General features: G+C 38.1%; 1 protein-coding gene across 5 annotated transcripts in view; it reads left to right on the top strand.

The window, feature by feature from the left end:
* The first annotated feature begins 3,823 nt into the window (after positions 1-3,823).
* Positions 3,824-15,852, top strand: part of dlgap4b (discs, large (Drosophila) homolog-associated protein 4b) — a 99,594-nt gene continuing 87,565 nt past the window's right edge. For all 5 annotated transcript variants that reach the window (XM_077529770.1, XM_077529767.1, XM_077529768.1 and 2 more), the window contains exon 1: positions 3,824-4,105. The gene's annotated coding sequence lies outside the window, so the exon portion shown is untranslated. The remainder of the gene's footprint in view (positions 4,106-15,852) is intronic.

Raw genomic sequence — 15,852 nt, 5'->3', positions numbered from 1 at the left:
AATGGAATCATACCTACAGTATTGTATAGTGTGACTTTTAGCTCGCACATGCTGCAGGGTGCTCATTAAGTGCACCAACTGTTAATGAGGTAGGTTTTTTTTCATTACTTAAATGAATGCGGAAGATAATGATGACAGAGTTTAGTGTGCTTACTAGTTGTTTGAGTAGCACTTATTGATTCATTCATGTTGAGGTCAAGCTCCCTCCCCTGTACAGCGCAGCTCGCGGTCCCTAAAGCAAATCAAACGAGTTTTTTCCCTGAGCTGCTGCAGTATGTCAGTGTGAGCGTGTCCTGGACACTTCCACATTTAAAATCCAATTACCTGTGAAGAAAACACTTTGCGACCGGCACAGGCTGACAGGTTGTAGCATTTAGCAGAGGGCAACGGGTGTGTTGCTCTTGGAAATTGGCTGTGAACTCTTTATGTTCGCTTCTTTACGCATTCTAGCAAAGGTTGTGATGTGATTTGAGGTTGGTCGTTTGGCAGTGACAGATGCTCTTAGTCTCTTGGTCAAACTGCAAATTGAGAAAATGAATAATGTCCTGTTGTTTATATTCAGATCCATCCATCCATCTATCCAGTTGCTTGCTTATCATGTCTTGTTAAAGCAACACAACACGCAGTAATAATTAATAATAATACAGCATTGGATTAGGCATTGTGTACAAAGATTAAAAGTGCAAATATCTTAGGCATCTTATTCCCTGAATTTTATTTTAAACCGATTAAGTGTCCGAATTCGATCGTACGGTGTGGGACGCCGTGTACCCGGTCACGTGATCGTGATGACGTCGCCCGTGCACAACCGGAAGCCGTCTTTGTTCATTTCAATGGAAATTTGCTGACGTAATGAGCGAGAAAAAGACGTCTTGGATCCCAAATACTGTTCCTCCGCAACATGTCCGGTTGCATGTCATTCCGTGTTGGGGTGGCCGCTCCTAATCTCACCTCAATTGTGCTTAGCCTAGCAGAGCACCCGGATGTTTACCATCCACTTGGACTCACCGACGGCTGGATGTGCCAGTTTTCTATGGCTTCCGGTTGTAAACAAATCTTTGGCGTGTCATCCATGGCTGTACTGCTTTTGAAGAAGTGCTTCTTTGTTGTAAAGTGAAATTCAACCCTTGATGTCTGCCGTGGGACGCGTTCATTCCTCGCGAGTTCTTTGTTGTCATTCATTTAACGTGTATTTTACGTCTTGTGTTCCTTTAAGCAAACAGCATGGGAAAACCAGTAAGTATACCGACTTAAATTATCCGATTGCTTGTGATTACATTCTAACAAACGCATATATTATTCAACTCCCCTTTTAATCAAGTAGGTAATCCTCCATCAAGGCTTCCTCTCACATAGCACAGATGCTGCCAGGAGAATGCAAGCAGCAGAAAGCAACTTTGACCCAAATGAAGAATGAGCCGGGCAATATCTGCAGGGTTCTTGTCGCGGCAGACATGATCGGAATACAAGGTGCTTCCAAGAAATTTCCAGCAGACTGTCTTGCTTTACTTCCTCATTTGTCCACATTGATCAAGATAATCCAGACGGCATTACAAGAAATAGGAACGGCTGAGCTGTGCTAAGTGTCCTCACCTTTAAAGTTACCAAGTCCATCAGGAGTCATCAGGATCCTTTTAGTTACAAAATGATCTCTGGGTCTTTTGATGCAGGGGCCAAAATATATGTCGCTCTGTGGCTCTTCCCGTCTCTCTGTATCTCTATTGTAACCTTCTGTGGATGTGGTACACTATGCTCAGTGGCCACTTCCCTCTGAAAACAGCATGTCAAAATGTGAACAGCATAATGAAGAGGACTGTTTTAAATAGCAATTCCAATTCAACTAGGAAATGTATTGTTGATCAAATGCCTGTTGTGTTTTTTGCTGTTCAAACACCAATTTGTGCAAAAAGTATTGAAACATTAAATAGTTGCACATGAGAATATCAGGAACTTTTTAATTACCGTATTTTCCGCACTATAAGGTGCACCTAAAAGCCTTCAATTTTTTCAAAAGCTGACCATGCGCCTTATAATCCAGTGCGCCTTATATATGGATCAATATTGAGCCGCAACAGGTCTCGCTGTCAAGACGCTATCGGTGACCCTGCACGATTGGTGACGCGCATGCACAGAAGATCCCGCCATCTTGGATTGCTAGCTAATACTAATACTTTACATCAGAAAATAATAAAGCAGCTGTTTATTCATTTTGGGAGTGAATGGAGTTGTCAGAAAGCTGGTTTGTAATCTATTAATAAAGTTTGACTGACCTATCTGACTGTTTTGTTGATGTTTCCCTTTAGCGCAGCACCATCTAATGGATGCATAACGTAACCCCAGCCTCTACTGTAGCGCCTTATATATGGAAAAAGTTTTAAAATATGTAATTAATTGAAGGTGCGTCTTATAATGCGGTGCACCTTATAATGTGGTGCACCTTATATATGGAAAAAGTTTTGATATATGTCATTCATTGAAGGTGCGCCTTGTAGTGCGGTGCGCCTTATAGTCGTGAAAATACGGTAAGTAGTGTGTGAGGCATCAACTGCAATTGGCTGGCAACCAGTTCAGGGTGTCCCCCGCCTACTGCCCGAAGCCAGCTGGGATAGGCTCCAACACCCCCCACGACCCTTGTGAGGAGAAGCGGCTCAGAAAATGGATGGATGGATGTAGCATCAAAATGGATGTTGACCTTAGGGGAAATACAGTACTTGTGTATTTTCTCTCAGATACCAATCATGAGAGGGCTCAAATGTGACAGGTGGAAAGAGGCCTACCAAAGACAAATTAGCTGCTGTCATTCGACTGCAGTCACTTGACAAAATCTCATCTGGTGTCTGGTCCAGTCAATCGATGTGTGTGATTCCTTCTATGCCATCAAGCAGCCTAGTAAGGAACTGACAGTCTGACAGGCATGGTCAAAGAAAGGCGGCAGTGAGAACAGCTACACTAGCTCCCTCTGTGAGTTGCTGGTATATCATGAACTTTTTAAAGCAGAGAGGGACACGATTCTTGGAAATCAATACATATATAAACAAAACGTGTTCCAGATGTCATTGTCATATTTAGTTTCCATGCAGAGTGTGAACATGTGACATTTTGCCCCAACCTGGGGTCAGTTGTCTCACGAAATGGGGTAAGATGTCACACTGGATTTTACAACTAATGAAACTCTTCTCGAACCATTCCACAAGAAATTGCTACAAGAATTTATATATGGACGGTGCTTGTTTGAAAATAAGGTTAAAAGTATTTTACTTAGGGTTGTACTCAATAGTTAGCTAGTGCTCGTCTCACGATGTGCTATTCTCGTCTCAGGCAGGACACAAAGCCTGACCAAATATATGAAGAAAACGTACAGTATTCCAATTTTTAGTTGTGCCTTCTAGTGGAGAATTCAATTGCAATGTGACAACTTACCCATGTGACAACAAGCCATCGGTTCATTAATATGTTTCTTTTTTGCACATTTGTTGGGATGCACTGTGATTGTTTTTTGAAAAATATTTTTCATAAAGTATATTTCTTAACATGCTGACATGCTGCTAATTTATAATTTGTAATAAAATAATAAATGTATTTTTTTAAATAACAATTAAAACAATACACATGAAAGTGTTTGCTTATTTACTGTAAGGTGAAAACGTTTTTTTAGCATCTTATCAGTGCCGTAAATAGACCTACTGTACTGCATGTTTCTTAAAGGTCTCTCTCTCTCTCTCTCTCTCTCTCTCTCTCTCTCTCTCTCTCTCTCTCTCTCTCTCTCTCTCTCTCTCTCTCTCTCGCTCAGTTATTAGTCTGCAGCATCATCCTCTGTGACACACAGAGGCAGTCCTCCTCTCCTCACTCTCCTCTCCTTCCAAGCACGCATTTATCACTCTCCGCCTCTCCGCCAATGGAGGAGACACTCGCTTGTGAAGCCGGTCTGCATCTTGTCGTCCTTTTTGAAAAACTCACAGGGCGAGGAGAAAAGGACAAATGCTGATTTTCGCCCTAAAGCTGCCCCCATTCATCTTCGCGTCTTTGGAAGTTATTTGCGGTTGCATGGATAGAAGCTGCTGAAGTGGTCGTCATCGCTCCAGCGGAGCAGAGGATTCAAGCTAAGGTAAAAACTGTTGTTGCATTCAACTCATAAAATAAAATGCTAAAAAATAAAATAAATGCTGAAGGAAATGTTGAGTTTAGATGCCGACAAATGTGACTCATCAATGAAGTAAAATTTTGACTCAATATTTATGTGTAAAGATATAGCACAACAGGCAATTCTCTGTGCACAAGTATAAGTGGTTAAGGACAGTCCACATGCAAAATGATGTACCACAGTTTATTAACAACACATACACACACACACCACGGCTGATAACTAATTACAACATAATTATGCTCAATAATTATGCTCATTTTTGATTGACACTGCCAGAGTGAATGTGTTGTTGCTTGATGATATAACCAAATTATTAGAAACAGCTCCAATCATGCAGTGCAGTTGTGCAAAACAGCAAAAATATGACCACCATTGGGTTCAGTTTAAGTGACAATCAAAAGGTAAGCATTATAGCTTTACCAACATTTTTGGTGCAGCGCTTGTATTTAATTCCGAACACTCAAATGATATAGGCATACGTCACATAGGCCTACATGAACAAGCAAAAAAGAATATGAGCACAAAACGTGAGATCAAAACTACACAGAAAGAAAACAGAACGCAATTTCATATACTGTCGGAAAAGGGGTGGGAAGAGGTACAACATTTGATTCCACCCCATCACCATCAATTTCATGTTATGCGGGTCAAATTGAGACAATGTAACATTTCAGTCCTTTCTAAGTAGCTGCATGTTTTGGGTAATTTGCTTTCCTATTTCTTTGATTGGAGGCCCCATTGATCCAGGAAACAACAATAAATAAAGAATTAAATAAATAAATAATCTCTACATGACTTTTTAGCCTTAGTTGCTAGCACTAAAACCATAAAAATGTTTTGTCCAGAAAAAAATATAGAATAAGTGTAGTAGCTCAAAAAACTATAAATAAGAAGAAATAGTGATTAATGGAGTCAGTAATTAGATCTTTTTTGGTGAATGGTACTTCATTTAGCACTTTTCCACCTTACAGCACCCTCAACAACACTTTACGTTTGACTATTCATTCACCTACTGACAACGCAGAATCGGGAGTTTAAGTATCTTGCTCAAGGATAGTTCAACATGGTCACAGTGGCATGGGATCAAACCCAGAACCTCTGGGTTGCAAGATGACCACTCTACCACTGAGCCACGCCGGCCCCTTTTGTGTGAAGAACTCATATGTCAAATTGACCCAGTAACTCAATTGTATGTCCTGACAAACATAACATAAGGCTTAATAAGTTATCTACCTCTCCATTAAATGTTACCATTTCCTTATTTACAATAATAATATTGTGAAAGTGTACCTAATATTGTGGCTGTAAAACTCTGCCTTGCGATGAGGCATTATTTATAAGTAAATTATGTCTATTGTCTAATGGAAGTAAAGTAGCAATAATGTTCCTTCCATTTGTAATCCTAATCTTATCCTAGTTATTATTACTCTTGAACCATCATGACACTTAATCGTTAAAGATCATTCTGATTCTGGCTTTGAATTATTGATATAAAGGCTCATATGTGCACACAAACATGTGCACAAAAGGTAAACTCAACTTCTTGAGAGCATACTGGCCTGGAGTTTTGGTACCATAATTTCTTATATACTCCATAAGACACTTTTCAGGCCATAGATAATAGCACATCGGGTATTTTCTTGTATTTGAACTAAATATCATCTTGTTATGAAGCTGCTGAAGCGAAACAGGAGTGTAAGAGATTATTGGCTGTCTGGATCATGGCCACCAAGAAGACAGAATGCTGTATTGATTGACACGTCTCGAAATAACCATGGGACCAGCTGGACCAGATGGGTACAATAATAATGATAAGAACAACTGACATGTCTTATTACCACATTTCCTCAAATAGTGCACGATGATACGAATTGTGGCACATTGTCCACAAATTAGCGGGAAGCAGATATTTGAAGAATTATGGTAAAAAGCCAGCGACAACATTCAAACCAGTGTAACTATTTCTATACATAATAAGAAACACTAAAAATGTCCAAATATTTAGCTAAGAACGAGAGAGGAGATATTTTCATTTCCCAAACTGTCTTTACTCCATTAATATTAGTCCAAATCTGATATTTTACAATTAGGGTCATTACTATGACTACACAGATAACCTATAGACATGGTATTTTCACTTAGCCTATATGCACTACAACAGCTGGATTCTTTAGAAGCCATCAAATTAACAATGGAATCATGACTAGCTTGCACATTAACACAGCTTTTGGACTGACCTGAAAAGCAGGCTGTGTTCATGGCCTCAATTTTCTCTCCCCGCCCTCCTTCCCAAAAAAAGGAAGACAAAAATATATATATTGTAGGTTATGCTACTCTCTCTCTCTCTCTCTCTCTCTCTCTCTCTCTCTCTCTCTCTCTCTCTCTCTCTCTCTCTCTCTCTCCATCCTGCCACTATGCACTCATTCAGACTGCGTCTCATCACATCTCATCACTCTACCAAGCACTCTGCCCTCCACTGCTCATCTCCCTCGCACGCACACAAAGACGGACAAAGGCCCGCAGCCATGTCTAGCCGAGCCTCTCCACGCTACAGTATATGCATGCCTAGCTTGTGTCATTAAATGTTTGCTTGTCTGATTTCTTGGTTTGTTTGGTGTTGGCGTGCGCTACTGGCGCCGCAGCATTCCGTGCTATGCGATAACCTGTTTGGCCTCGATCAGCACTGGGTTATTTGTGAATATTGCTGCAGTCTGATGAAAATGTTGTATCGACACTTTGTGAGGATTTTGATTTTTTTTTAAACGTAATTCGGCTGTCTTGTGTTGTCCTACCGATTGTCCACTCAAACAAAGAAAACAGTCTTCTACAAGTCCTTGGTTAAGAGAGGCAGCAACCTTTGTATGAATCCGCATTCTTCTGAGAAACTATTGCTCCATAAGCAGCCTACATACACAAGTAAATTCATGATTTGGCTATCTAGGATCCAATCATGAACCAGAAGTTTTGACATCATCCAAATTATGGGTTTTTATTGGTTTAGACACGTAAATGTGTCATGTCCACTGCAATCATCTATGGGGTTAAGTAAATAATACCAGATATGGAAGATATGCAACCAGCCATTCTGACATTTAAAATGTAACTGAAAATTTTGACATCTTAGCTTTCATTCCACATTAAGCAATCAGTACAGACAGGAGTATTCTTCCTGACTGAGCTCCACTGGCGAGATATTATTCTATTTTGTAGCAAAGCATAAGGAAGTTGGGGAAAATCAAAGTAAAAATTGTTTATTTTACTTGAAATGATGTGGAGTACAAGTGATAGTTGCCAAGTATACATACCAGTAAAATAAAATAAAATAAATAAAATAAAAAATAAAAAAAAGATAAAAAGTCTGCTTAATTGCAGTATCAAAATATTTGCATTCCACTACGTTGCAAGACTTTCTGGGCATCAATTTACCACAAGGTGGCGTCAAAGTCTAGTCAGATCGAAAAGTAGTCCTACTTTCCAATCAGACAGTGCTTTAACGTCATCTTGTAGCATCTTAAGGTATTTTACAAAAAGTATAAAAACGGCAAATAAACACGTTTTTTAGCAAATAAAAGAGGATAGGTTAAAAAAAAAACACAATATGCAAATAGATATATTTGCACTGCACTCAATATGTATTTCTTGTGATTGGTTACGGAGGTCTGCATTTCACATATTTCATCATATTACTTATTGCATAGACAGAAAGACAAATCACACCATATTAAAACCGCAGCACGAAAGTAGGAATTCAAGGGCGGCGCATTTCATTTTCTTTTTTATGTGAGGCCTAAGTTAAGAAGGAAGTTATACGTACACTTCACAGGGGCATTTAATAATGTATAGGGCAGCCCAATATCTGAAGTGGTGGCGATGTATTGCTCAGTCTCCAGGGAACTATTGGCATCACCAGAGTACATGATATGAGGTTCTCACATATTTTGAGTGACCAAATCACACTTTTTGTAGTTTTCTAAGGGATATTTTTTAATAGGAGGTATGTCAGCAAGGTACAATCTCGAGGAATGAAACATTAAAAACACATTCTCTAGCTGCAAAAACTAACAAAAATAAGTAGCAGACGTCTATATTTAAACCTCCTTAGAGTTACAGATGTTGTCCTCCCCTGGATAGGAGCACTGTCTCTGTTGGAGAGACAAAATCTCGCCTTTTTCTACTTGCATCGTCTTACTTTTTTTTTTTTTTTAGGAGCTTTTTATAGAATCAGATCACAACATCTTTGTATTCACATGACAGATGCAGGTGCTTCGGCTTAAGAGTGTTTGCAATTTCATCACACTCGTTTTATTAGCTTTCCAGATCAGTGGCTGTGTATAACCACTCAGCAACATTGAAATGGAACAATTGGAAATATCAGACAATAACTGCTTTGATCTGTTTACCAGTGAATAATTTGCAGCCACAAATAAGCATGTAAGGATCACAAATAGAGTAGATGATGCTCAGTCAAGAATAAAATGGTCTATTATCAGTAACACCGATGTGATTGCCATGATAACAATTGGACTGACTGAAAACAATGACTTTCAAATGAGATGTCACAATTCATTCTGTAATATTAGAAAACGATCTAGTCATTGTCAGTGCTTCTTTCTTTCTCTTCAGCTATATGTATAACTTTTTATCCTTGCCCATTACACTTAAGATGGTTACTCAAACTATGAATACAAGCTTACTTAGAAACAAAAAACGAAGATATGGTAATTGCTGACATTAAGTAAGACATCATCACATCTGTTTAAGCCTGCTGATGTCTGTCTAAATAAAGAAAGGTACACGCATAGTAATGTTTATCTGTCGTAGTACCAAGACTGACCTGTGAGGCAGCATGGGGCTATAGGGCACCAGACTGCTCATAAATACAAAGAAGAATTAAAAATTAATTAGTAGAGGCTAACTGTTAGACTATCTGGGAACTACATTTTTTTCTTGTCTTTTTTTTATTTTACTGATTAACTTAACGGACTTTCATAATAATAATAATAATAATAATAATAATAATAATAATAATAATAATAATAATAATAATAATAATAATAATAAATGATTATTATTATTAGTAGTAGTAGTATTATTGTTATTATTAATAATTATTGTTATTATTATTATTATTATTATTATTATCACAAATGCTCAGCCAACTGTCTCTATTCATGTGCGGCAACATATATTCAGAATCAGGTCACTTCCTAATTGGCAAGTGTTCTGTTTACAGATTTACAATTGTAAATATTGAGCAGCTTTACAATATTTGATTGTCGGCCGGTGATCAGTTAGGGGAAATCACATATCCCCACACCAAGGTTAACTGCGCAGGATAAGCTTCTAGAAACAGCAGAAAATCAGGCCTTTGCTGACTTTTAATTAAAGCGGGCAAATGGCTCAAATTTGGCTCATTTATCAGACTGTGTACACCCTGCACTAGTTAAAGGTGGCTAGATCAGGAATGGATGCTTGTTTCTCCTGTCCTACAGCTGTCCCTGTTTTGCAATGGCATCATAAATTCATGAACTTTTAGATACCAAAAAGGAAAGGAATCAAGAATAAGAAGGATAAATATAAAGATGGAATCGTTCCACAAATTTGAACAGTCATCTGAAGCGAGAGTAAATAAAACACCATTTTTTCCAGTACAGGCTGTCCAGCAATGTTACTAATAAGATGTAGTTGAACACGATGGAGAACATTTTCTCCTTATTGCAAACAGTGCATATGGTGAAATATTGTCATCTCTGACGTATATCTCCTACATCTGTGTGGCTGACAGATTTGTAAGGAATTAAAGACAGAAAGAAACTTATTTCAACCAATTCTACAGTTGGAAGGAATCTGAAATTGCGCCCATGACACTGTTTTTCATTTTGATATTTTCCCTATGCCTAGCAAGACTCCACACTGTAATGACATCATACAAGCAAAGAAAATATATCATACATAGATCATTGTTAAATTTTGTTTAGATTACAAAAACTTCGATAGAGAAAAAGCTGTTTTTTTCCGTGTTAGCTTTTGTCACGTTGAGCTTCCTTCACCCTTTCTATCCACGAAGCCACACATCACATCAGCTGGCTAAGCCACCGCATCCTAACAAGGCTGTTCCACACAGTGGCTCGCATTGAGATGCAGAACACTCTCTCCGACTTTTTCCTCATTGATCCTAATCCTTCGGCTCTCCACAATGAATGATAGCCACAAGAGCAAGCAAAGCTCTCGTCCCTGGCACAGGTGATCGTTTCTTTAAAAAAATTACGACAGCTCGGCTGGAATGAGAAGATGTCTCTCAATGAGGAGAAGATCAAACTGTCAATTCAGTCAATCACAATGTTCCAGGCAAAGGCCTGTGGAGAGGTGGATAATTTTAGGCAGATGTGAAGAATTCTGCAATACTGCAAAGTAGAATCAATACTAAGGAAATGCAGGGTGATTCACAAAAATAATAATTAGGTAGTTGTAGCATTTATAATTAATCGACATCATTATCTGTGTATTACATTAAAATATTTTTGTTAAAATTTTGGCTGAACTTGATTTTGATGACACTTTTACAGTGCCTTGCAAAAATATTCATCCCTTTGCCTTTTTAGCCATTTAGTTCCTTTGCAAGCCTACCAAAAGGCATGACATGTTTATTTACAGTCTGTTCTGAACAGGATGTTTCATCCTATGGTCTGCTTCTAGTTGATATCTGTAACTTTGGAAAGGTGTCATGTATAAGATTCAAATCAAGCAGTAGCCCCACTGATCTGTTTACACACACAAGAAACCACTATATGTTTAAATTCAATGGACACCATCAGTCCTATGAGTAACATTTGCTTTATGTTACTTTGCTTAAAATTGGATAAACAAAAACAAAACAAAAAAAAAAGAAAGAAAGAAAGCAAAAATCAGACTGCATTGAACCCATAATATGGCATCTGTTTGCTGCATCTTGATGTAGCACTGAATGCCAGGACTCGGTGTCATGTCAGCCGATTTTGAGAAAGGCAGAACAACCTTCATTTCTTGTCATTTGCAAGCAGGATCAATGTCAGTGCTACTGATTTGCACCACAAAGAATTTTTTTAGCCGTCAACACTCAATATGTAATAGGAGCGAGAAAATAATCCTGTTGTAATGCTCATTAAATATATTCTGTAAAAAAAATAAAATAAAATAAATACATTCAACATTTCCTACATGGTGAGAATGAAAGCAAATACACGCTAATGATCTAGTTTCCAACTGTTCTTTCTCTGAATTTATTACCTTAAAGCAGACACAACTAACTTTTTGTTTGCACACTGGAGACCGAAGTAGGAACAATAAAAGTATTTAATTGATCACAGAGGCATTTTTAAGGATTAATGTCCAATTATTTTATCCAGAGCCATGCATTAATTGTCTCTGTGTGAGCATGTGAGCTTTCCTGTATGTCCTGAACAGCACTACATGAGAGCCATTTATCCATCCATCCATTTTTTATAGCGCTTGTCCTCATTAAGGTATAGAGGGTGAGTTGGAGCATGTCCCAGCTGACATTGGTTGCCAGGCAACAACAACTACTGCTGCTACTACTAGTACTTATAGTAGTAGTCGTACAACTAGTAGTAGTAGTAGTAGTAGTAGTAGTAGTAGTAGTAGTCCATCCATCCATTTTCTTAACTTCTTACTCCTCACAAGGGTCGTGGGGGGTGCTGGAGCCTATCCCAGCTGGCTTCGGGCAGTAGGCAGGGTACACCCTGAACTGGTTGCCAGCCAATTGCAGCTAGTAGTACTAGTAGTACATAAAATGTTTTTAGATTATGTATTTTATAGTTTTCTTTTAGAAGTTGGCTCAATAGCAGACCACTCTCAAAGCGCTCCAAAATAATTTGGATTTGTTTAAAATGACAAGGAATTTGACAGGGTGTTCTTATTTAATTGCCTGTACTTTATCATCAGAGAATTATCATTCACAGTGAGTAGATAAAAAGTAAATTAAAAAACACAGAGGTAGGCCTCCCTTTGGCTAATTGTTTTTCCTTCCGACATGATGAGTGAGCGTCTCATGAGTCACCAGAAAGAAGGATTGCTACTGTTATTGCACCCTCAGTGGGAATGACATGATGCCGCTGTCTTTTTGATTTTGGATCATTTTCATTACCTCTACAAAATGGGATTATTGACGCACAATGAATGAAACAACTTTGTCGATAAAAAGCACAAAAGTCAATCCATCTAAAACACACTACACGAGAAGTTATACTGCTGTAAATTATAAAGTGCAGCATTTATGTTGTCAGGGTTCGTGGGGGAATGAGGACCCAAGTGGAGAGTGGCAAGGAAAGGCGTGGCAGGGGTGCTCTTGAACATATTTTTTAATTTTAACTCAAAAAAAAAAAAAGTCCAAACCAAAATACAAAGTAAAAAACAAGGCTGGGAAAAAACTTACTAAGTGAAACCAAAACAGGCAGGCGCAGGGACCGCGGTATGACCAGGACAACAACAACAACAATTTGACAAGGACTGATCGAAAGCAGGGAACTAAATACACATACTAACGAGAGACACCTGGACAAGACCCAAGTGGCTTGGGGAGCTGATTGGATAACACACGGGAACGGAAAAACGAGCACAGGTGGACATGATAAAACTTGACGAGACAGACATGGAAACACAAGGAACGTGACCAAAGAAACCCAAACCAAAACCCAGACCATAACATATGTAAAGTTTAAAACAAAAAAGGGAAAACATCATGCAAGTATGTGCATTAATGTTTTCAAAGAAATTTCCTGTTTTGCCATTAGCCTACTTGTTTCAAACAAACTTCCCATTCACTGTCAAATATTTTGTATATAATAACTGTGACCACCTGAGAAAGTTGGTAGCTAAGTGTAAGTTTGGCCAATCTGACATGATTGCATTAACAGTTCTGTAGGTAGTATTTTCTGATGAAAATAAATGTGTTATGCAGTATGCACGTTACTATTGATGATTGCGCAGTGCCAGTGATGGTTACAACACAGACCAATTTAAACTGAATTAATAACCCAGATGAAAATATAGTCATTATTTTGTCATTATTTCTACAATACCCATTGCTACTAATCTCACGTCAGATCGTGCTGTTATTCTTTGTTGCTGCATTATGCTGTGTAACCTTCATATTTAATGGCATTGACCTGATTTCACTCTGCTCATAGCTCATATGAGTATATGTTGGCTTACAGGCTTGTATGTGGCCCACATAAGTTAATGATATAACAGTGAGGGTTAACATTAATTCATGAATGTTAACATTTATTTATGCTACAGGCAAATGGTTTCGAGGCAAAGTGTTGACATTTCAATGAGTACCTGCACTTCACTCATCATTGCCACTGTGGTAAATATAAGACATGAAATTAAAAAGCATAATTAATACACAATTAATTTATAAAACACTTTTCCTTAAAAAGAAATCTCATAGTAAGTAATTGTCCTATTGTGGAGCAATTGATGTGGAGTAAAAATGTTTGTCTTATGTTTGAATGTATTTAAATACGTATATTTAAGAACTGTATGTTTGAACGTATTTTCAAAAAATACACAACAATCTATTAAACAAGACAGGTAGCTTGCCTTAAAAAAAATCCCCTCTCCTAATGCTACATAGATTTGATTGGGACTATTTTTCATCATAAGCAGTACAATATATGCGCATATAATGTAAATACACTTTGGTTTGTAGAACCATCTGGACAGCCAAAGTGCACATCAAAAATGCTGTGAAAAATGTTTGACCTTGTTAGCACTTATTCCAGCTCCTTCATTGGCCACACAAGATCATGCATATTTAATACAAAAGCTCACTTGACCTTATAAAAGCTACAACAGGGCACATACTTTCTGTAACTCCACCCCCTTCAGCCAAGTACTTGATGTGCTTTCCTGCGAGATGCTTTTGGAAAGTCACCTATGTGTGATTTAGGGCAGTCCTTGATGTTCTAAAATGACAGAGCAAATCTAGGTCCCGAGCTCCTCATGCTTTAAAAATAGGCCAAATGCCGACCTCATTGCCTGCGCCGCTGTCAGACCAAATGGGAGTAGTGAAGGAGAAGCGACCAATGAATGATAAAAAAGGATGTTTTCTCTCTCTCATTTTTTTTTAAGAGAACATTTATGGGGGGGGTTTTAAACTGAAATATCGGCACAAGATGACTGTTACATATATTACATAGGTGCAAATAAAGGATGGCAGAAAATGCCATTCACCATCTCAGTAAGTGGAAGAAGGCACAAAAAGAATCTACAAGTATGATGGTAAACAAGCACTGCAGCGACTCACAAGCTAAGTGGTAGTGTAGATGTCTCTTTGAGAGCTGAGCTTTTGGAGCTTTTTTGTCCCACTTTGACAGATATGGGAGCCTTTTAACGTGGATTACTTTTAGCTGAATGTTTTGACTTGTAAAAATCCATGCTCTGTCCTAAGTAAGCTATTGTCAAGGTGCTTTGAGGTCAGCTTCTATCTATTTTTATCTGTACTTTATTCATTCTTTTTTTTATTCTCTCTCTCTCTCTCTCTCTCTCTCTCTCTCTCTCTCTCTCTCTCTCTCTCTCTCTCTCTCTCTCTCTCTCTCTCATCTTAACTGCTTTAGCTTGGACATTAATAGAGCGGAAAAAATACACTAGTTTTGAAAGTATCTTTTTGATTGAGGACCATCCAACTTTTTGGCCAATCAGGTAAATACTAGGCACCAGTTTGATGAATTGAGAAGAAACAAAATTGTGAAAATCAGATTCCATAACAACAGTTTGTAACTTCCCAGCGGGATATCAGCAACAGGATTAGCAAATTGCTGTGACGGGCTGACATTTGAACCCTAGGCTAGAGCTAGCTAGTGGAGTTAGGCCGTTGATAGTTGATCGTGATGGGGCCCTGACAGTGCCTGTTGGTATTATTATGAATGTTTGTGCCGCACCAACATTATCCCTGCAAGAGCTTGTGTCACGGTTTTTATGAGGAGGGTAGATTTAAGAGGGATTGGCGCTTAATCCTTCGGGGGTTGCCCATGCTGTGAGATAACAGCTGACTTCAGTTAAAGCACTGATGCCCTGCACTTGTTGGAGAAAGCTCTGCATGCTGAAAACTCACTTGGTCTAAACACAAAAATCGAGTCAATGAGTGTGCCTGCATTTGTAAGTGGCAGTGTTATAATTGTTCTGGATAGTTGTTTTTTTAATTTCGTTTTGATCTGTATTTTAAATTAATTTAATTGTTTTTTAGAGAAAGTTAAATTTTTTATTACAGTAGTTTTAGTATGAGTTTTACTGTTTTAAAAATAAATACATAAAAAATATAAATAATATAAAATATATGTAGTATTTGTTGAGTGCAAGGGTGTCTTTTTTCATTTTAAAAGGTGACTATTTCATAATAAAATAAACTATAATTAGCTAAAGCAATTAGATATGGATGAAGGCCTACATCAATGCCAAAATAAATATATTTGAAATGAGACCCAAAACTCATGTACAATATCTACAAATACCAATAATACAAAGGACATTTTCACTATAGTTATGCAAGGCTGACACTTACAAAATTTTGTGGCACGAATTGGCACGACTCGAGTCGTGCCAGTGCGCGAACTAGTCCGTCATGACTGTGTGCCATGTCGGGGCAAAAATGCTAAAAATTTTTGTCACGACAAAATTTTACAACCGGGTCGTGAACTGTGCGCAAA

The sequence above is a fragment of the Festucalex cinctus genome, chromosome 8 (genome assembly GCF_051991245.1).
Source record: "Festucalex cinctus isolate MCC-2025b chromosome 8, RoL_Fcin_1.0, whole genome shotgun sequence".
NCBI lineage: Eukaryota > Metazoa > Chordata > Actinopteri > Syngnathiformes > Syngnathidae > Festucalex > Festucalex cinctus.
Note: the sequence above shows the minus strand (reverse complement) of the source record. Positions and strands in the feature narration are given on the sequence as shown.